Below are 22,226 nucleotides of genomic sequence, written 5' to 3' on the forward strand. Positions count from 1 at the left end.
TATGCTTATGTTTCTCATTAAAAACAAGCAAGATGGAATTCCTGTTTCATACACTACTATCGTCTGAACATTTGTGACTCCCCTCACTTCCTTCAAATTCACATGTTGGAATCTTAACACTCAGTGTTATGGAGTTAGAAGGTGGGGTCTTTGGAGGTGATTAGTTCATAGATATGGAGCCTTTGTGAATGGCATTAATTTTCTAATGAATGACACCCATCAGAAGTCCCTAGTCCCTTCTACCATGTGAAGACTCAGAATTTGACCAGAACATGACCATGCTGGTCCCCTGATCTTGGACTTCAGCCTCCAAAGCTGTGAAAAATGTATTTCTATTGTTTATAAGCTACTCAATCTGTGGTATTGTATGTAGCAGCTCAAACAGACTGAGACATATACTCATCCCCTTTGAGCTTGGTTATTATGACGTCTTGGTTATTCTAGACATCTGATGATGGAGATTCTGAGCTTATCGATTAAAGGCCAATACTGCTCCAGGGCAAATTCACCACAGTAACACCATTTCATGAGAATCTGTCCAGGCAGGCAGCCCGCATTTCCAAGGAACTACAACCCTCTGCTCACAATGTTCATCCCAACCGTCTAGTTTGATATTTCCATCCCCAGGCTAGTATTTTTTTTCTCAATCACTGTTCTCCCACTCCAGGCATGGATGCACGTTAAACAGAGCCCACTTGTAAAGAACAGAAATGGTGCAGGGCTGTGGGCACTTCCTTGGCTGCACTACCTCAGCTTCGAAGATTCCACCTGACATTCCATACTTAACACAAATCTAGAAAAAAATAAAGAAAAAAAAAAACTAGAAGCAATGTATCCATCAGGAAGAGGGACTGGTCTGCAGGGATGATCCCAGTTGGACAGAATGCCAAATTATTATGTTTCATAACTGACAAAATTCTTTGCATGACTATAGTAGTCAGTCAGGTTCCTGAACCTTTCTCTAAGCCTGTCTATGCACGTCCTTGTAAAATCCAATTTTACATAACCCTGCTAATGTCAGTTTAATCCCAAGCTCCCACCCTCAACATCTGATCACCCTTGAGATCTGATAGGGTTCTTCATCCTCCGCCATCCCTCAGGTGATATCTGAGCACCCCAGCCTAACTTCAGCAAGAATCTTATTAGGTCAGTTCAGCCAGAAACCCCCTTACTTCTGATGTCTCCTCTTGTGGTTTTCCACTCACCAGCCTCTATCCTGTTCTCTGGCTATAAACTTCCACTTGCCCATGGTGTGTTTGGATGGAAGTGAACCTCTATACTGAGTTCTCTTTTCCCATACCATAATAGTCTTAAATAAAATTTGGTTTTGTCACTTTAACTACAGTTCAACTCTGGTTTTTGTTTGACATCTCTGAACTCTACATGTGTGGCTTTTTTGTGTCATTCAGATGTCAGCATATAGTGCCTTCTTCAGAGATGTTTTCCATGACCAAGTAATCAGCATACATCATACTGAATATTTCTCTTGTTTGTTTCTCAATTGGCTTAGGTAGGCTTCTAAGTGGTTGAGTATATATTTTCCTCTTTCCCACTTGCATATAATCTCCATGAGAACAGTGGTTCCCCATTTGCCTTGATCTTTGCTAAATCATCTGTGTAAAGTGACTACAACATCAGATGTTCTTAGCAAATATCTCTTCACTGTTCAGTGAACAGTAGACCTTTAACATTCCTAGAGTCAGCATCCAGGATTTTGGGTACTCTCCAGTGGCTCTAAATAGCCATGGACAGCCCTAGCATTTTCTATTTCCTTAGGTATTATTTGATTTAAGAGGGAGGAAGAGGATGAGGCATGTGAAGAATAGTTAACAGTGGCAAAAGAAATGAAAATGTGAAGGAGAGAAAGCTCAAAGGAGGAATAGTCAGCATTACCCATGTATAGAGATTGAGGCAAGTTAAATATTTCACCTGCCAAAGAGAAAGAACATAAAAATTAGCTGAGGGATGAAAATGGTCCTTTTTCAGTTGCCTTATACTAAGGAAAGATGAGAGGGGTACATGAAAGAACACAGGGCACACAGAATTCATGAGTTAGATCTTGCAATACAGAAGCACACAAGGTGGGGCACCTGGATGGCTCAGTCAGTTAAGTGTCTGACTCTTGGTTTCAGCTCAGGTCATGATCTCATGGGTCATGTGATCAAACCCCGCTTCAGGCCTTGTGCTCAGAGCTGAGTCTGCTTGAGATTCTGTTTCTACCCTTCCCCCTGCATTCCTGCTTGCACACACATACTCTCCCTCTCTCTCTAATAAGATCTTAAAAAAATAAATAAACACATAAGGTCCAATGACTTTGTAAGCACTATCCTAGACCATGAATTTTCATTGAGGTTATATATTTTTTTGAAAAAAAAAAGAACTTTTCTTGTTAATAGAAAACTTAATATGGCAAGGCCACTTGAAACAATGTCACAAATGTGGGAAACAGGAAACAAAAGTACCCTGAAACTCCATTATAAGTCATCCCTCTTGGACTTACTAGGATCTCTCTGTGGTGGTAAAGAAGCACTCCCACAGGTGTGGTTTCACTTAAATGACAGCATGCCAGACCTCCCATAAGAACATTTGTAATTCCTCTCCTTCTTCTTTTTGGCATTTTTCACATACTTTTCACTCAGGTCAACCCAAACTTCCACTTTTGCCCACAGGTCTCAGATGTGTATACGTTCAGACGTTGCTCTGACATTGTCCTCTGCTCTTCCACTGTCTTAATCTAAACACAAACCTTCCTAACCTTTAAGCTCTAATTCAAGCATCACTACTTTCTTTTTCCTCTTGTTTTTGACTTTTTTTTCTCTTGTGCCTCACTATTTCTTCCTTGTTATCTTCTTCATTTCCTACCTCATACCTGGTTATCAGTTTTTCCCTCCTAAAGATTACAAGCTTTCCAAAGGCAGAAGCAGCTCATCTTTTTAAAACCCCAATGGACTTAATAGAAGGACATACTACCAACAGGCATTTGGTCAATAATTACTATAAATAATTGTATACTAAATAATAAACTACCAATGCACGATGATTGAAAACTCTCAATTCTTTTTCATGCTTTCCTTCAGATTTTCTTCCTTGTTCCCTCCATTCTCAAGATTTTTTCATGAAAATTGATGTCCTTAGAGTTTTTAGAGGTACTTCACCTTAAAGACTAGTTTTCTTTAGGAAAAGAGCCTAACAAATTAAAGCTATATGTCTACATCACCACAGGTTCCCCCAAACAAGGACTCTCTGGATGGTTTTATCTATGTGTACCAATCATCTCCACCCAGTAGTCGATCAAATAATTCTTAGCAGATGTGGGAAAACAGCACACATTTTAAAACTTAGAGATAGCTGTGTTATTAAACCACTGGTTTAATAGTGGGGTTTTTTGTTTGTTTGTTTGTTTTTATTTGTTTGCCTAAATATTTTGAAGCCATCAGCTTAATAAGTTCCTGGCTCTCAGCTATCTCTTACAGCATCTCTACCTGCAGAGAAAGGAAGTTACCAAATAAATTAATTTCCTGAGTCTTGAGGGGGGAAAAATGTGACAACAAAAAAAGTAGCCATGGAAAACGCAGAGTGCTGAGCACCCAATAGAGGCTCAATTAATTTGGATTCAACCCAGGAGGATATTATGTTCAGGGAAAGTAAGTTAGGAGAAAAATCTGATTAACGATTGGAACATTTCCCCTGTCCCTCCGGCAAGTCAACTCTACAGTGGCTGAATCCCTGCAGTTCCATAGATACAGTCTACTGGGGATTATCCTTTGTAAATCTGTCCTGGCTGAGATATAAAGATAGAAATGTTTGTGATCTTTGAGATCACAAAGGAAGCAACATGGAATCACAGAGCCATAAAACATTTCATTCAACTTCACAGAAGTTGTGATGATGTGTGCTAATACCTCTAATGAAAATAGTGGTAGTAGTAATAATAATAATAATAATAATAATAATAATAATAATAAATGTAATAATAATAGCCACTATGTAGCAAATGCATTATTTGTATCTTTTGAAAGTTTACTTTATTTAATCCCCAGGACATCCCTACAAGGTAATACTATTATAAATCCCATTTTACAGACATTGAAACTTAGTTATAGAGAAATTGAATTACTTGCCCAAGTGAAAGAAATTGACTTTAAATGCAGGTGATCTGACTCTAGTTGCCTACTGTCAGAATAATTTGCCTTTAGAGATGATGGTGCATATTTGTTTTACAAATACATAGGTAAGTGTGTTTTAACCTTAAAAAAAAATTACCAATACTCATCCATGAGTCTGAATTCTAATTCCAATTTAGTCATTGTGTAACCTTGGGCAAGTTAACTGTAATCTCTTTAAGCCTCATTGAGCTTAACTCTTAAATGGATATAATAATACTTATTTACAGGATGTTGTGAGGGTTTAAAAAGATACTATATCAGAAGTCATTAGCAGACTGCCAAATGAAGGGTTTAAAAAGTATAAGCAATATTACTATCAATTATTATCTGTGTTCATTAGAAAAATCTCTCTCACTACATTGGAAGATATGTAATGGTAGCATATGCTTTCACACATACTTCACACTTATTTAGCACTGAGCTATAAAAATTAATGGTGCCAATGCCAGAGAGCCAGCCAGTTCTGGGAAACTGTAAAATGAATGATTGCCTAAATAAATATAGATTTTATGTTCACTGATGTATGAGATCAATATTTCAGTTTCCTTCTATATTAGGTTTATATCCTATGTATATTCATATAATAGGAGTGAATTTACTTTGAAAGATGTAATTTTTCCTTTAAAATTATGTGGGCATTGGAATTTTTTGGACAATTACCATTTCAGTGTTGGCATTCTTAGTTGCTCCTCAGCCTAAGCTGAAAAAAAAAGTTAATTTTCCTTGAGTAAGTTTTAATTTAATAATGCAATTAAAATAAAAACAAAAGGGTAAATGAAGGATGTAAATCACAGCATATATATATATGTATATATATATATATATATATATATATATATATATATAGCAATGCAAAAAATTCAACAGATTAACACCTCTTATTGAAATACTCTGTTTTTCTGAACCATGGATAGAACACTTAGGTTTTGAAAAATGACATTTGGGTGGGGGATATTCTCCAAACTTCAATTTAGGAAAAATGTGACTAGATTCTAAAAAAGAGAGAGAGACAGAATATTTCCAAAATTGGAAGTGGCTCACCTCAAGGACATCCTAAAGTTTAATGCCACATGCATGTAGTAAAGATGTAGAATTTGTTATATTTATGTAATTCAATTTTGGATATTATAGATATCCCATTATTCCTATGTAGTTTACCCTTCACTCTTACAGAGTAAGGTTAGAAAGAGAAAGCATTTCCTTTTGTGTGTGTGCACAATTTTTATTTAGCCCTATGACCTTATAAGTCTTCTTTACTGGGATTTATGTGTATGTTTCCATTTACTTTCTCTAAATGTAGATGAAGAAAATGATCCCCTCCAGCCCAGGGTGGTTTGACTCAAGCCAGAAACTCACTGATCACAAGAAGCAGACACTGGTCCTGAGTTCTTAGAGACTGCTGAAACGTTTCAAATTGCAGCAGTGCTACACAATGGGAGAACAGAAGCCTTCATTTTGGAACCCTGGAACCCAGATCAGCTTTGCTTTTTTTCTTTCTCATAATTCTTTCTTTCTCATAATTTCTTTCTCATAATTTCTTTCTTTCTTTCTCATAATTTCTTTCTCATAATTTATGGAAATTCTGTTCAATTCACAGAAATTTCAGAGATGGGGCTAGGAATAGGCAAGCCAACAGTAGGTGCCAATGGTGGGCCACACATAAAGTCTCCTGGAGGAGACAGCAACTTTCTTTACCTTGGAGGAAATCATGGGGCTATTTATGAATCTAGCCTTCCATTATTCAAATAGCTTGAGCAATTGCAGAGGTTTCACTTTGGGATTTAGATTAGCTTTCATTCATTCATAATAAAAGTCACCAGGATAACATGAATTCTGAACCTAAAATGTAGGGAAAGACAGGGACATTATACTTTACCCAATCTGTATTATTCCCAGATTATTCCCTGTGATTCTTTCTCCACGTCTAAGCTATACCTTAAACATCTAACAACATCAGCTTGGACTCTTAATCTAAAAGGTAAATTTCAACTCATAGATGTTTTGATTAATAATAATGGGAATTTAGGAAAAGACTCTAAACCTAATCTCAAAGCATATTTTCTTTTTTATATATATTTTATTTAAATTCAATTTGCCAACATATAGTATCAAAGCATATTTTCAAACTCAAATTGGAATTTATGTGTATATATACACTTATGTGTGTGTATGTGTGTGTATATATATATATACACATGCATGTATGTATAATGTGTTTATGTATATATTCACTTGTTTATCTACCAAATTAGCATGCGTAATCAGATCCTTTATAAATACAGTTGTAATTATTATAATCAATTAGCCCTGACCATGTCACGAATGCACTTCTCCACCCCAACTCAAAACATGACAATGCCTCCTCATTATTATTAGGACAAATAAGGCCTTCTGTAGCATGGCTTCCATCTCTTACTCCACCTCATCTTACAGTGCTCACCCTTGTGATAACTCCCAGTAGCTAGAGGCTCCTCTTCCAGCGATGCAACCAAAAAAGTAATTCTGCTACTAATGGTTCTCCTGCCATGTGCTCCCTTCACCCAGAATGTCCTTCTTAGAATTCTTCATTCCCTATATCCCCTTTACTTAGCTTTAGACCTTGTTTTAATTTTCACTCAGGAATCTCTTCTTCAAAAATTCAGTCTACAAACAATCTCTCCTGGAAATCTCTTCTTTTTTGTGCTCTCATTTTTTCTCGGTGAATGTTTATTTGTTTACTGATTGTTTAATATCCTTCTCCCTCCCTAGATAGGAAATTGTGTTTGTCTTCCTCACGTCTGAAGCCTCAGCTCCTAGACCAGTGCCTGTTTTAGAGTAAAATTGGAATTTTTCAAAATTACAATAAATATATGCAAGCTTTCATAGTGCTTATTCATTCCAAACAGCCTTTACTAATTTTACCAGAAATATTTTGCAATGAAGCAAAGAAGATGGTAGACCTTGTCTCCACATTAGACATTTTATCTGTGATCCATGTACAAATAATTTATTGTGGTATGAGAAGCAGCCAAAGCTCATCACAATTAAAATAGGAGAAAAGATGCAACAGCCAAAGTTTACCCAAGTCAAGCCGGTGGTTTGGGTAGAGACAAGACAACTACAAGAGTGTGGTGCTGAGAATGTTCAATTAGGGAGAGTACAAGAGGAGAAAGTTAATCTTAACAGGAACAAGGTCTGGGGTGCCCAGCAAGAACAAAATATACAGGACATGCACACAAGGTAACTGAGAGCAGTGCTGCTTCTTTTATTTCTTAGACTCTGAACATTCTCAAGCAAATTTGCCCCTACAGTGCTTTTCAACTAGCACAAAGACCCAAACAAGGGAGACAAACTGTTCTCAGAATGTCAGTGTTACCTTGGAGATAAGGATCCCTTGCCATCAAACCCATGTCCTAAAAACCTCTGACAATCACCCTCCAGAACACAGCACTTAGACCAGAGACTAAGAGGTTTCCAACAGGCTATACTGGCAAGCTGCTTGAAACAATAACAGAAATTTCTGAGTCACGGAGGTAATGGAGACATTGGACACGGGGTAAATGCCCTTAGAATGATCAGGAAGCCGAGTTTCTGGAATTTGCCTATATATTTCTGGGTACAGATCCCAACGAGAGGAATTGTGTCGCCTATGTCTCATTGGTCATACACCCACACAAAGCAATAGCAGAAACTGTTCTTTTCCCCAGTGCATTTACTGTTTCAGGGGAAACAAAACACATATAATTTTGAACAATTTACCGGCAAGTGAGACCCACAACTGACAAAATATGTAGGAAAAGCACCAGTAATCCAAGTTTCTGCTCCCACTCCTTCCTGCCCTGCCCTGTCTCCCAGATTTCTAGTAAGCTTCTTATAACATTCTAATCTTTTACCTAAAGTCCAGTTGGATCCAAAACTTTTCAAAACACAGAAAGCCAGACCTTCACTAAATTATTTTCTTTGCATCATATGTTCACTGCCATGAATTTTCTGAAAGCTGGCTCCAGACACAGAGCTAAATTGAAGGAAACAGGGGGGAAAAGATGTGCCCTCCTAATTCTGGGGCCCAATGCATGAGGGTGAGCACATAATTTAATATTTAATTTCAAAAGAACCTGATCCACACAACGATAGAATGATATATGCAAGCTACTAAAAGGAAAATATCATTTTATTAAATATAAAGTGATTTTTATATTGCAGCTAGCCAGATGAATTGTTGCCATGTTCCAGCTAATGGCCTCTACTTCAGCCACGACAGTGCAACCACAGATCAACCATGATGGCCTCGGTGCTTGCCTGTGTCCTCACCGAAGTGCTGGCTCCATGACAGCCTTGCCTGCCTTCACCTCTTTGCGGACTCAGTGTCTAACCAGGGCTCCAGGACATAGCAGGAGCTTTAAAATACATATGCTGAATGGCCGATCACAATGATTCAAGGCTGGAGATGTTGCAGAGTCCTTACTGTGCCTTATAATGCCCTGCAGTAACTATCTGTCTTTCTAACTTCTTTTCCTATTCTTCTCCTCCTCATTGAGTCTGCTCCAGCAACACTGGCCTCCTTCTCATCCCTAATTACAGAGCATATTCCAAGTGGTCAGGGCCTGAGTACTTGCTCGTCCCTCTGTCTGCAATGTTCTGCCCGCCCCCCCCCCCAGGATCTGCATGGGTTGTTCCATCACTTCATTTCAATTCGGCTCCAAGGGTTTTCTCTGACCACCTTATCTAGAATAGAACCTTCCCTTTGGTCACCTGCCTTTGGTTCAAGTCATGGTCTCAGGGTCCTGGAATTGAGCCCCACATTGGGCTCCCTGCTTTGCAAGGAGTCTGCTTCTCCCCTTGTCTCTCCCCCTGCTCATGTCTGCACTTTCTCTCTGAAAAAAATAAAATAAAATAAAATCTTTAAAATACATGCATACATACATAAAATAGTAATTTCTCTGTGTCTCTTCCTACCACTCATTCTCTCCTTCACCTTCATAGCATCCAACACCAACTGCCATAATATTGCATATTTATGTCTCCTTGCTTGTTGTCTGCCTCCTTACACTGGAACCTTCACTCCATAACGGCAGGGACTTGTTTCCAGGCACTGATATATCCCCTGGGGCCAGCAGTAGTGCCCGTCATAGTAGTTGCTTAATAAATATTTGCTGACTTGTGAACTTCACAAGAAGCCACAAGAAACAGCATTTGGGAGGTGTTTGCTTTGTTGTCTGTGTCTCTTCCATCTCAGACCTCTACAACAAATCCAGTCACAGAAGCTGAAATGGAATGTGTGGACAGCTTTAAAATAATAAAAAAATAAAATAAAATAAGAAAGGAAGCTAGAATGAGTCAAACCAAGAACCACTTGGCTGGTAACCATTTTTCCTGCCCCTTTGTCCACAGAAACCCTTAGCGTTTTGCTGAGCCAAGTGACACATGTAAAATTCTGAACACATCACAAATCTCCCGGTTCCTGCTTGCTCCCAAGTTTCTGTTCCAATTGAACAATTACAGCCTCTAAAAATATGCCCAATCATCTGGATGCAAACGCAATATTTTATTGGTAGGAAAGAAATCACTCAATTACCCAGATCCTGCCCAAATTTTGCTATGATTATGGCTCTTTGAAAGGAATCATGCTGTTTTGGTGAACAGTTTAGCATCATGTATCGAGAACCTTGATAATACATCCCTTCTGGAAGATTGCAGTTGTAGGCATGGATCCCAAGGAAATATTCTGTCATGTATGAAAAGGTGTGTACAAGACTCTGTAATCACAGCGTTGCTTCTCTCAAAATGAGTTCAAAACAACATAAATATATGAAACGAGTGTTGTGACCTGAATTATGAGACCCTATAACTACATGATAAAGTACTCTGTAGATATAAAAGCAATGTTGTGATAATATACCTAGGAACATAGAAAGATGCTTAGGATTACAAAATTAAATTTTTGTGTGTTGTATATTTATGTATATCTCTGACGTGCAAAAGAATAGCTGTTCTTGATCATTTTTGTGTGTATGTATATTTTGTGATTTTCATGTCATCATCCAGTTTCACTTTTAAAATAAGTAATTTTAATATTATAAAGTTGGAGAAAAGTAAAGTATGCCTCTTCAGTTTAGATCATACATTCACAATGGGGTGATACCTTTCACAACAGGGTGGAAATTGATTCTTGGGTCAGGGGCAAAATACCATCCTCTTTTGAATGAAAATTATACATCTAGCACATCAACAGAGCTAGTATTTCAGCAGTATTAAGTTCCATAGGACGGTGATTAGGAAAAAATATGTCTTAAGAGACTCCTTATAAGTGTAATAATGAAAAATTGGTTGAGAAACCCCACTTCATTCCAATCCAAACATTTTAATCTTAGGCTTATGTATCTTATGTATTTTTAAGTTCCTGCCATTAACTTTGCCCACAATGACTCCTAACTTCCAGGAAATGCAGGTTTAATTCCAGCCATTGGCACTGAGGAGACTGCCCTCCATAAATCCATGAGGAGTCTCTGAAAAGAAGTAAAAGGATGAAGGTACTAGATCACTAATGGCAAAGAGCTGCAGCATAGGAGAGCGGTAACTCCAACATCCAGTAAGACTCTTTAGGCATCTCAAAAGCAATCCTTAGAAATATTTCTGCTTTTTCTAATTGAGGTCAGACAATGGGAAGCTTTCACTAATCCATAGACATAGCATTTTTTTCTTTTCTTTTCTTCTCCTTTGGCATTTGTACAATGCCTTCATTTAAGGCCTTCCTTAAAAGCATCCTCTCAGTGATATATGAACGACAGAGTTGGCAAGCCTTTTCTCTACTGACACTCATATTTCAGAAAGTCAGGATTATGATTAGAGAAGCACAATATCAAAGACAAGGCCCAAATCAGTCCCCAGAGCAAGAGCAGCTGAAATTAGAATTATCACCACAGTTTCCTCCCAGGAACAATTTGGAATCCATCAAAAGGACAGAAGGGAATGATGCTAAAACATAAACAATGAGGGGGGGATAAAAACCAGCCTTCACCTCCCAATATAATAAAAACAACTTCTCCAGGGTGTCATAGGGCATCCTTAAGAAGTGACTCAAATTCCAGTTGCAAAACAAGACAAGCTGGGGTTTTCCACTGACATGTTACAAAGGGTACTTATCTCCCAGATGTACTGAATTCTTGGCCAGAAGCTGGTGGTGTTACAGCACTGAGGTAACACTTTTGTTTTCCTTATCCCTTCCTAGGAATCAGAGTATTCTCATTAAGGAATGGCTCTGTCTGGTAAGGCTTCTCATATTTAAGGAAGTCACAGTCATAAATGTAAAGAGAAAGTATGGTAGGCAGAATCATGGCAGACCCAAGATGTCCATCTCCTAAAACGTGGAACCTATGAATATATGATCTTACATGACAAAGGGGAAATTGCAGATGCGATTAAGGCTAAGAACTTCAAGATGATGTGATTAGCCTGAATTATCCAGATGAATCTAATCCAGTCTCATGAATCTTTGTCTCCAGCCTGTGGTCAGAGGAAAAGGTGTGATGATAGACGCAAGGTTAAAGAGATGTGGCATGAGGGCCTGACCAGCTATAGCTGGCACCAGAGATGGAGAAAGAAGGTCATAAACCAAGAGGTGTGTGTGTGGCCTACAGAAGCTGGAAAAGTCAAGGAAAGGGAGTTTCCCTTACAGACTCCAGAAAGGAATGAGCAGCAGAAAATCAGCCCTACTGACATGTTGATTGTATTTTATTTTATCTTATTTTTTTTTAAGATTTTATTTATTTATCCATGATAGACACAGAGGGAGAGAGAGGCAGAGACATAGGCAGAGGGGGAAGCAGGCTCAATGCAGGGAGCCCAATGTGGGACTCCATCCCAGGACTCCGGGATCATGACTTGGGCCAAAAGCAGATGCTGGACCACCCAGTGTCCCTGATGTGCTGATTTTAGACCAATGAGACTCTTAGCAGAAGTATCAGATAGTAAAGTTGTGTTTTAACCACATTATCTATGGCACTTTGTTATATCAGCAATAGGAAAAGAGTATCAAGCTAAGGGTGGAAATTTCAATTCTCACTTTTTCACCTCCAGTGCTAGCTCTTAATCATAATTCAAAATACCTTGAGTGTTGGTGTGACAAAGTCAGCCCTTCCTCCACAATCAGACCACACACCCCTTTGGAGGGTCACACCACCATGAGATCAAACCAAGTCAGTACCCAAAGTAGTATAGGCAGGACAGGACAACCTGAGAAAGGAAGTAACATTTTCAAGGACCCTTATTCATTTTTCCCTGAACTTTTAAAATTAGTACTATAATGCATTAAGCAACATTATTCCACCATATTTGCTCAATTGTTGCTTTGTTAGAAAAATAAAGGCCCTTCAAATAATATAATTCCACTTCATTTTAAAATAACTGAGCAAATTATGGATACTGGCAATCAGCCTAGCCTATTCTATTTGGTCTTTTTTTTATATTCACCACAAAACATAATTATGATAAATGAATGACAGAGGTAGGAAAAAAGGGTAAGCTTTACAGGTACTTTTGTTACAGTGACTCTAATTTTAATTATATATTTGACTAAAGTTTCATGGGCTGTTTTATTTTTATCATTTTATTCTCAACTCAAAGATTGTCCTTGACTACCGACTTAACATTGATCATCAACCTCCGCCTCACAGTCTAATTTCCCTATTTCCACTTATTCACAATATCTGCAGTCATAATTATGTTTTGGTTCGTGTATCTATGTTCTCCGCTAACATAAAAGCCCTGTGAAACTGGAGATTTTCTCTATCTTATTTATGCTGTATATCCATTTTGTAAAAGAATGCTTGATACTTACTAGACAACTATTAACTAGTTGTTGAAATGATGGGTGGCTAGATGAATGAATGGATGGATAGATGGATGGATGGATGGATGGATGGATGGATGAGGGAAGAAAGATAGTCAATGCCTGGAAGATAAAAAAATATTCAAGAAAGCAGTGATATTTCATAAGTCTTCAGTGGGTCATTATTAATTAGAGAGGTGGAGAGAAGCAAGGATTACACATGACATTCTCCATGCAGATAATAATACTAACACACACCCAGAGAGGAGTATAACTTTGGTGTTTGAAGAGAACAGGAACTAGTCTGAAAAGATTGGAGCACAAAGGCAGAGTTTGACAGAGGTTGGGATTGTTGCAAGTTAGCAATCAAACAGTTCCGCCTAGGGAGTGGGGATAAGATAAAGAGAGGGAAATAAGAAGTTGACTCTAGCATTTCAATATAGGATCTCTCTTAACAGTGACCTCTCAATACGGAGGATCTCTCATTTAAGTGTCTCCCCTATTCTCAGGTGAAATAATTTGAGATATCATATTAAATTTCAGTTCTATGTCTGAATCTATTCAACATAAGCCTGTGCAGAATTTATTTGTCCTCAGATATTCACTCCCCACCACCCCATACATGCCACAGGGGGCATATTCTTCCTAGTTTTATTGAGTTTGACCATGTAAATTGCCTTGGCCAATAAAACTAGTGCAGAGCTTATATATTCTATGTCCAAGAAGAAGATTTAGACACGTGTGGTTTCACTTGACCTCTTTCCAATGACGCTTATGAGTAAAGCATGTTCCAAGTTCTGTTGATGCTGCTTATCATAGGTCCCAGCATGAGAAACATTTGGAAGAGATCTAAATGTCATTTATAGTCTACAGCTGAACACTTCCACTAATAATGGTCAACCATTATATTCTAGTTATTATGCATTATTATGACAGTAAAACCTCATTCATACAGTTTGCCAATGAGAGTGCATGCTACAAGAGAGCTTGGTCATGAAATGTAGCAAAGACAGTTAACAATTCATCAACATTTATCTTTCCCCTAGTATAGAATAGAACTGTCCCTAGAAAGTAGCTGTCCAACTAAAGACCACATAACACATGGCAAAGCCATGTGACAGTTCTGATCAATGGAATGGAACCGATAGAAGTGATTAGTGTCTCTTCAAGGACAAGCTGATTAAGAAGCCATCTCTTTCTCCTTCAGTCACCTGGATGTTGATGACTGAGGAGACCCACAAAGTCATAACACTGAAGAAGTACCTGGGTACCTGATAAATCACATAGGGGTAGGCCACTCCAGATCATAAACATCCACACTTGGACTGTTAGATGAGCAAGAACTAAATTTCTATTTTCTTAAGTACTAGAGTTTAGTTTGAAGCTGCCTATTTAATAAATTAGACATGTAACAAAATTGTATGTATTACGAAATTATTAAATTATATGCACAGGATTATTTCAGGATAAAAAAAAAGGTTTATGTTTGCTTAGGAGAATGTTCCTCAAAAAAGAATGTTCACTTTTTAATAAAGCTAGCTTTCCAATGTGGTAACATTTTTTTTATTTCTATGAATAAATTTGACAAATCTTCAAGTGTTCTAGCTGATGAAGAAGGGATCAATGAAAAGATCCCCTGCTCTCAGGTAGTTTGTATACTAGCAGGAGTAAGACAAAAATCGTAATAAATAAGTTATATAATATATTGGAAGGTAATAACTGCATAGAAACAAAGAAACAAAGAGCAGGGTAAGGATTACCAGGATTTGGGGGGATGAGAAGGCACACATTAACTATATTTAGCTGATTCTTGCCTAGGAAGAGTGGAGATGGAGGGAGGAAGGAACATCCTCAATCCATCTCTTCCATCTGTATTCCTCACCAACTCCCAAGTGATTTTTAGAAATTCTGGAGTTCCCATTATCCTCATATCAGCACTACATGATTTTTGACTGATGCTATTACTGGGCAGAGGAAGAGGAGGGGACTACTCAGGCTTGGACTGGTTTGTATGGCAATGGTCCTCTGTGGATGGGATTAGACATACTTCCATACTGTGGAAGCCTATGGTGGCATCCACTGGCACGTGCACCAGACCTGCTGGTTACACTATTTACTATCGATAACGAGATGGATAGACCTTAAATCTGGAGGTTCTAACAATCCCTAAAGATCAAAGATGTTATTAACTTAAGACTGTGTTTAAAAGATTTTAACAACATGGAATCTTTGGTTGTGATGGCAACACTAAAAAGACCAGGCCCGGGAAAGGGAAGAGAATAGTTCATATCTGACCCAACATCATTTGGATAAAGGTAGAAAAAAGGGAATAAAGTGTATGCCCTACATATAATTTGGAAAAGAGAAGAAAGAGGAAATAAAATAAAAACCCAACTCAGGTGCAGGAAATGTATTTTTAGAACATAAGAAACAAAATGCTTGTTTTTCCCCTCCCACCTATCCTATATTTATTTTGCCTCTTCCCACCTCCTTCCAAATGGCTGGTCAAAACATAAATCCTTCTGGAATGAAGCTTGAACATGCTTATTTCAGGCTACAAATTATCCTCTAAAAACCATTCCAAAAGCATTAACATATTTTGTATAGAAAATAAATAAAGATAAAAAATTGTGAAGGAAAACTGGAACATACTCGCAGTTTCTGTAAGCTGCTATAATACTGTATTGAGAAAGCTGTGATTATTTCACAAATGCTGCTCAAAATTCCCATGATCTGTGTATTAGCAGTTATCAAGATGAATGTTTTCTGAATGACAGTTTTATAGATGTTTTTGGATTGGGAATTTTTCTATAATGCAAATAGTTTATATGAAGGCCAGAAGAGGACACAAGAAAGAGAAACTTGTACTGCTTTAGAATATGTATTGTTTAGCTCATTCTTTTGATTGCCACTGAAAAATGAAAATTCTGGTATAGAAAAGGGTTAGCAACAGAGAACTAAGGGGCCAGATTGTTACAGGGTCATTAATGCCTAAATTTTGTTCTTTTTCATTTTTAGGAGATATTTTCTTTTTCTTTTTAAATCCTTGATAAAAATTTGATCAATTTTTCACTTCATTATTAAGTCAAAAATGAAAAGCATATACACACTTTTGATATTAGAACCTTTAAAATAAGGGTCATGTTCATGAAAATGAAGACTAACGAGCCTTTGTCCAAGTATTCTTTGAAGACAGTGTAATAAAGTATTTCCAAGGCAAAGGATCAAGACATAAAAAGTTACCATCCCACACTGGGCTGTTTATCTTTTTCCCTCCCAGTCATACTACTGAAGAGATAATGGCAAAGATGGTGGTAAGGAACTGTGCTAGTCATTAAGATATCATCATTTGGCTCCAATCTCACCCTTCTCTGGTCAGCTCTGTGACGCTGGGGTTGAATCTCTGTAAACCTTGTTTATGCTTTACAAAGTGCTCCCTCTTCTTCCAAAAGGGGGTGGGGGTGACTAGGTGGCGGGCACTGAGGTGGGCACTGACGAGATGAGCACTGGATGTTATTCTGTATGTTGGCAAATTGAACATCAATAAAAAATAAATTTATTATTAAAAAAATAAAGTCAGAACAAAAAAACAAAAAAGGAGGCACTACAGAAAGGCTGAACAATTGAAAGGAGAAAGGACTTGTTTCTCCCTGTTTTTGCATCTTGTTTTTCACTATTGGGGTGGCATTTGGTTCTAGTTTCCAGATTTGCCCAGCAGTTCTAGAGCTAACTTCATCAAGGCAGCTCCTTTTCCTAAGAACTTTAGATGACTGGTCATTAGGACCCTCCCTCTAGCTTTGAAGGGTTTAAAAAATCTCTTCCCTTAGCTCCAAAGATAGTAGCTGCTTCCTGCAATTTCTACTCCTGGGTTATATCTGTATCCTCTTTTTTTCAGTGTTTGCATATCTGTTGAATCAGGTCCTTACATGAAATATTCTGTATCTAAATGGCAAGTAGAATTTCTATAGTTGTGAATGGACATTGATATAAGGGCCAAGTAAAAAAGTTTAAATATGTGAGGGAGTTTTGGACAATCTATCTTTTATTAAAAAGGGTAAATGGAGTGAAATTGTGTGGGTAATGAATGAAAAGTAGAGAAGGAAGAAATACCTAATAATAGAAATAAGGGTTTCAACTATTTTATAAATTATTCGACCACTAAAACCTGTTGATGCCAAGGATAACATTGATAGCTTTCTTTTGGAACTTTTGAAGGCTGAACATTTTGACTTGAATGTAGTAAATATCTAAACTGATTGTGATGGATCAAGAATTTTAAAGGAAAATAATAAGAAAGCCTATAAAAGATAAAAGGAAGGGTATTACATATATTGACACTCTTCTGCTGTCCACATATTTTCTCCGAGACTCAAACATTTATAAATGATCTTGCCAGTCTGCTTCCTTTGCGCACTGGAGAGCTGCTGAAGAATATCACACAAAACCACACTAATAGAAGATTGATGTTATTTTCTATTATTTTCATAAATACAGCTCATAAACCCACTCAGCACGACCCAAAATATTATTATGTATGCCAATTCTCATAATGATAGTCTTGCTTTTTGTATATCTTTCCCAACCAACATTTAAGACATAACACTGTGTTGTTTAAGAAAACAGAAGCTACTTGTGATAGTTACCTTAAGTGGCCCCCAATGAACTTTAACTCCTGGCATGTATGACCTTGAATAGCCTCTCTCACATCAACTCTGGCTTTGACCATGTGACTTGCTTAGCCAACAAGGATATTTGCAAGTGTGATGCAAGCAAATGCTAAATACTTGAATATCAGGTGTGTTGTCTTGGAAATGCTTGCTCTTGGAAGTCAGCTGCCACACTGTAAATAGAGACTACCGAATTGTGAGAACTCATATGAACAAAGACCCTGGAGGTTGAAAAACCACTTTCCAGTGAGGCCTCCAGCTGAAAACAGTAGCTTTAATGACCTCAGCCACACTTAGGGAGCAGAGCTACCCACTGCATTCAGTCAAAGCCCAGAATAATGAGAAATAATAAATCATTGTTAATCCACAAAGTTATGAACCTTTTGTTGAATTGCCATAGATAATTGGAGTATCATTGGAGAGAATTTTTTCTTTTATTTTCATGACCAAGTCAAACCACAAACCAGAATTCCTACCCATTTCTTCACTTGCTTTTCTCTGAGGACAGAGGAAGAACCTTTGTCCCATCAAGGGTCTTTGTCATTGGATGGGGACTTTTCTCCATTGATCATCTCCTCTCTCTCTCTTCTGAATCCTTTTCATCACCATCCTAAGTTGTTCTTTGTTTCTCCCACAGTTTACACAAGTCTGTATGTACAGATTTCCCACTGCTCTCTCATCTTCTTCCAGCTACCGCACCATTTCTCTGCTTCTTTTCATAGCCAACCTTTCAAAAATTACATCTGTCCTCCCTTTAATTCCTCATCGTCCATTTCCTCTTTAATCCTCCTCAAATTTGGCTTCTCCTTCCATCATTCCACTATTTTTTTTTGTCCTGATCACCAATCGCCTCTAGATTGCCAGATCTAACAGACTCACATCTGCCCACTACCTATGTAAGCTCTCGAAGACTTGTCACCATTTATCACTGTATCATTGTACTTTCTTTTCCCTTGGCTCTTGTCTTCCTTCTAGCTTGCTGACTACATTGACTGGTTTCCTAGCTCCTCCTTTCCCACCTGACTGAATCTGACTTACTGCACGTGGGTTGCTTCTAGACCTTCTAGATACCTTCTGATTTTCTTCTGCTCCCTCTCACAACGTGATTCCTTCTAATCCAGTGGCTAAGCGATATCTATTCTAATGACAATTAAATCTACATCTCCACTCCAATTCTCCAGAGAACTATATCCAACTGTTTGCTGTTTACCTCTATACTTGAATACCTGGCAAGCATATTCATCTGATTTTCAGTTCTTCCCTAATCTTCCCTATCTCAGCGATGACTCCATCATAAATTCACTTGATCCATCTAGAATCATAGGAGTAACACTTAATTCTACCACTTATTCTTTCAACAAACATTTCATTGAACCCTTTCTAGTACCAAACATACACTAGATTAATATGATTCTCATCCTACAGGATGTTCACCACTTAGAGTTGACAAAAGATGTGAATGGATAATTACAATACAACTGAAAAAAAAATCAACAATGGAGAATAGATAAAATATGTCTATAAGCAGAGATATGATTCAAGTACCATTCTGGGAAATGGAGAAAAACATTTCAAATAACCAAGTTCTGAGAACTTTTGCTCTCATTACGTGGACTTTTCAGTTTCTTGTTTGGCTTATTATTACTTGAAGGTAGCCATACAGCTTAGATCCCAAGTTATGTATCCCTTCGGATAAAGAGTTCTCGGGTTTGAAATAAATGTTTCCCTAATGGGGAACTTCTGCCAAGCTGTGGATTCTCACTGTTGGTTTGGATTTGGATTAGTCCCTTCCTCATCAAATATATTCAAGTTATTCTCTCTTCAGTGTTTCAACAGAATATGGCTATAAATCCCACTTCATTTCTTTCTGTCTGCATTCTTGTTTTGCTCTGATCCAGCATAATTTTAGAGTTGCAGGAAACTTGACATCCCCAGTAAACCTCCTACTCTCAGAGACACATGAGCATTATGTAATTGAACAGTGAGGTACATTGCTTAAGACACAGACATTTTTATTTTAAGCACTTACATTTGGCAACAACTTGAATATTAATAAAAGTATGTGCATATTTTGTATATTATATTTCACTCAGGAAGTGCTAGAAGATTAAGAATCATGAGCAGTTTCATCTGTTTAGTATGATAGTCTCTGGAAGTGCAAGGGTTAAAAGAAAACAATTGTGCTTCATATTAAAAAATTAAAAAGTATTAATAAGATGGGGATTTTATTGTACCTCTATGGATGGGCTAATACTGAATATTGCAAAGAATTTCTCCCCAATTCAATAAATACTTCAGGAAGCAAGAAATTCAGGGTAACAGACATAAATTGATGTATATACTGGAGAAAAATAATTTGCAAGAATTATTTCAACTATTATTAGATAATGTATTTTTAATTAGGTATAATATCAATCTCTGCAACTTTATTTTCAAATAAATAAAGGTCAACTTTAAGAAATAAAGGTCATGTTTCAGGAAATTTAATAGGAATATGAAAAGGAGTAAGACCTTCAAGATTTAACAGCTTAAAGGAGAAGATAGTCTTAGAGAAAAAAACCAGTAATGTCAGCATGGCAACACAGTATGGAAGGGAGCACATAGAAAAGAATACTTTGTTCTGGGAAAATACAGCCTTGGGAGGAGCTGAGTATGTCTTCCCTCAAGATTTGGGCAAGAATGTGAAGAAGTGTGAAAGTGTTGAATTATTATATTGTATACCTGAAATTAACATAACACTGTATGTTAATTAACTGGAATTAAAATAAAAATTTAAAAAAGGAAATGTGAAGAAAGTGATAAATTTTCTTAGGGCCAGGGGAAAGTAGGCCAGTATTTCAACACTAGTAAAGGTATGAGAATGGCAAGGGGCAGACTGGGGTGCACTTGGAGGGTGGGAAGGAACCCTGAGCTCCAGGCTGTGGGCAGAACCTGGAATGAAGAGGAGAAGTAAGGCTGGGCAGGTTGACAGGGCCAGCTGGAGAGCAACTGGGGTCTGCATAGAATGTGGCCTTGATCTCAGTTAACATTCTAAGCTAGATTTGTGTTTTGGAAACATAAAAGTTAAATACAACCTTTTGCATTTATTTGATGATAAAATAGCTGTGTCTGCTATGTTTGTAATTTAAACACCTATAGATCTTTTACGGAAACTCATTTTTGGCTCACAACCTTCCAGATTGCAAGAAAAAAAATGTAAATGTAATCAACAGCATGCATTTAATGAGTTTTAATCTATATAGAGCGCTCGGATCCTTGTCTCACAGAAAAGTTTTCACAGATAAGTCCTGTATATCCTAAAAATATCTATATATCTACATCTGCATATCTATACCTATACCAATAATAATACCTATACATATCCTATACCTGCACCTATGTCTATGCCTATAGTAATAGCTATCTCCCCAGTAAGGAAGGAAGGGAGAAGGGACTATGAGCAATAGCTCCTATAGAAAAGTCAACATGGATAGAACTGGAGGGTATTATGCTGAGTGAAGTAAGTCAATCAGAGAAGGACAAACATATGGTCTCATTCATTTGGGGAATATAAAAAATAGTGAAAGGGAATAAAGGGGAAAGGAGAGAAAATGAGTGGGAAACATCAGTGAGGGTGACAGAACAGGAGAGACTCCTAACTCTGGGAAACGAACAAGGGGCGGTGGAAAAGGAGGTGGACAGGGGGATGGGGTGACTGGGTGATGGGCACTGAGGGGGGCGCTTGACGGGATGAGCGTTGGGTGTTATGCTATATGTTACCAAATCGAACTCCAATAAAAAATATACAAAAAAAGAAAGAAAAGGTAACATTTTTCTGACTATTTCTCTTTACTTCCACTGCCCCCATCATCTCTCATCTGGATTACTGCAATTGTCTCCTGACAGGTCTCTCCAATTCTATATCCAAGCCCATGACTCTATACTCACTATAGTCACTAAAATGATTCTTTTCAAACTTAATGCAACTCTTCTGCTCCACCCTCTGAATGGGTGCCTTGGATGCAAAGCCCTATGATGGCCTAGAAGGAAAGTCCTCTAGGGTCTCACCTTCTTTTTCTCTCTCATCTCTTTCTTGGGTTTTTTGTTTTGTTTTGTTTTTTAAGCTCTAGGCCCAACATGGGATTTGAACTCATGACTCTGAGATCAAGAGTTGCATGCTCTACTGACTGAGCCAGCCAGGCACCCCTTGATTTTGTCTTTTTCATTCACAATGTTCCCCTACACTGACCTTCTACCTATGTACTTCCTGCCTTTGGGTCTTTGTAGCATCTGTGATCTCTACTTGGAACATTCTCCCTTAAGATATCAACATAAGACACATCCCCACTTCCTTACTGTCTGTGCAAGTTATCAATTGATTGTCTCTCACTTTTAAATGCATCCTCTTTTCCTGCTTCTGACAAGAGATCTAGGCTCTTTAAATATCCTCTCCTGGGCCAGCTGGCACAATGTTAAGCTTTGTCAGTAGAAGATGCTGGAAAAACATTGCAGCAAAAAAAGGATTCTGCTTCCTGGTTCCAGCTGCTCACTAGCCAAACTCTTGTCATGCAAGTGGCTTCCCCATGTCCAGCTCCTGCAGAGCATGCA

The 22,226-nt window shown here is 37.8% G+C and overlaps 1 protein-coding gene and 1 long non-coding RNA gene across 3 annotated transcripts in view; one reads left to right on the plus strand and one right to left on the minus strand.

Moving 5' to 3' along the window:
• Positions 1–22,226, minus strand: part of NYAP2 (neuronal tyrosine-phosphorylated phosphoinositide-3-kinase adaptor 2) — a 255,854-nt gene that overhangs the window by 110,241 nt on the left and 123,387 nt on the right. The gene's annotated exons all lie outside the window — the stretch shown is intronic.
• LOC121497592 lies at positions 8,117–8,976 on the plus strand. Its single transcript, XR_005989514.1, has 2 exons — positions 8,117–8,224; positions 8,349–8,976. It is a non-coding gene; the product is annotated as an uncharacterized LOC121497592 (long non-coding RNA).

Source organism: Vulpes lagopus, chromosome 8 (assembly GCF_018345385.1).
Source record: "Vulpes lagopus strain Blue_001 chromosome 8, ASM1834538v1, whole genome shotgun sequence".
NCBI lineage: Eukaryota > Metazoa > Chordata > Mammalia > Carnivora > Canidae > Vulpes > Vulpes lagopus.